The 1,637-nt window shown below is 40.6% G+C and overlaps 1 protein-coding gene and 1 long non-coding RNA gene across 2 annotated transcripts in view; one reads left to right on the top strand and one right to left on the bottom strand.

Moving 5' to 3' along the window:
- Positions 1-1,637, top strand: part of ptchd4 (patched domain containing 4) — a 51,613-nt gene that overhangs the window by 17,401 nt on the left and 32,575 nt on the right. The gene's annotated exons all lie outside the window — the stretch shown is intronic.
- Positions 1-1,637, bottom strand: part of LOC116686405 (uncharacterized) — a 16,813-nt gene that overhangs the window by 4,231 nt on the left and 10,945 nt on the right. The gene's annotated exons all lie outside the window — the stretch shown is intronic.

Raw genomic sequence — 1,637 nt, 5'->3', positions numbered from 1 at the left:
TAGTAAATGTGTGTGTCAGTGTGGACCTTAGTAAATGTGTGTGTTAGTGTGGACCTTGCAGCTGCATTTGTGTAGCACATTCTTTTTCGTTCTGGGATTTTTTGCATTAAGGACACATTCAACGTTTCACATCATTTCACTGAGCTTCAAGTGATATTATCCTCAGCGTAGTGGATGCAATAATAAACTATCACAGCGTATATCAACCACAAGGCTAACACATCAGACTCCTGGGATTAAATTTCAGTGGTCTCACACACAAACAAGGTTGTTGAGTGAGCAAATAAAGTGACTTTTTGGGTAAACTTGAACTGGTTAAACTTCAGTAGGGGCGGCCTCTAGCCCCCCCAGTAAGAGCATTCGCCCCATGTTAGCTGAGTCCTGCAGCGTCACGGGTTTGAGTCCGATCTGCAGCCCGTTGCTGCGTGTCAACCCCATCTCTCTCCCCCTTTCATGTTTGTCCACTATAGTAAAGGGAAAAAATGATCTTAAAACTTCAGTAGTCATCAAAATGTATTAATGGGACGTAGTGCTGGATGGCCTTTGTGTTCCGGGACCAGGCATTAGGGATTTCAGTGGAGAGCACATGACTTGTGAGGCTGAAGGTTACAGTATGGCATGGGGACGTCCAAGAACCTTCTCAAGGAATTACAGGCAACATCTCTTTGAAATTAACAAATTACAAACACAAAAAGGCCACTTTCCTGTCAATAAAATTTTAAACATCTGGTTCCATTAATTATTAAATAAAACCCCACAGCTATGTTATCATGACTGTTTTTAGTGGTGATTCAGGCATCACATTGGCCTTTGGAAGCACTAATCATTTTTGTGATGACCCGTTGCAAAAGCTAAAACCGTTTAGGATTTTTTTTTTGTTGCCTTGATTAGATAGTGACAACGTAGATTCGGATGGGCGGGGGGAGGGGGTGTCTACATCCAGTGGTCTCTAACTGGAATCATACTGACTTTGTGGTTGAATGGTAATAACCAGACCACCAGCACTGGGTTGCTCCAGCTGTGTGGAGGTTCATCAGCGGAAATGGTTATAGTTATAATACGCCATAACGTAAATCTTACACCTAGCCCGTAGTAGGTGCAGTCCTCAGTAAAATAGCGGCTGGCGTTTTGACGGCTGTTTAGCATCAGAAACCTGTCTGGGATACATTACACCCCTTGGATATTTTTGATGTTTTGAGTTAATACTCATACTTTTGCGTTCCTTGAACAGAGCTATAGAGCGATGATCGTTAACAGGGGGTCCTCAGAGTTAGCACAGTGGAGTCTTTCAAATTATTGTTAACTTTTGAAACATTTTTTCAAAAATGAAAATGTCTTAACATGAATCCAACATATTAATAACAAAAAATAAATCCCCACCGCTGATATCTGGCTCATAAGGTAGTCACCAAGGCCGTCCAGAGACAGTTCCTCCCAAAGATTCACTGTGCCATGGATGTTTAACAATAAAAGATGGTTTAAACAATTATTATTTTAATAGCATAGTATTCTAGTAGCTAGTATTCTATGCAAAAAAATGTATTTTATAATGGCTTAACATGTATTGTAGACCCAGTTTAATATGATACTTCACTTTCTTAAATATATGTAGTGGGGGGGGGGGGTCTTTCAGTTAA

Source organism: Etheostoma spectabile, unplaced genomic scaffold (assembly GCF_008692095.1).
Source record: "Etheostoma spectabile isolate EspeVRDwgs_2016 unplaced genomic scaffold, UIUC_Espe_1.0 scaffold362, whole genome shotgun sequence".
Taxonomy (NCBI): Eukaryota; Metazoa; Chordata; class Actinopteri; order Perciformes; family Percidae; genus Etheostoma; species Etheostoma spectabile.
The sequence above is the reverse complement of the archived record's forward strand: the minus strand, read 5'-3'. Positions and strand labels throughout refer to the sequence as shown.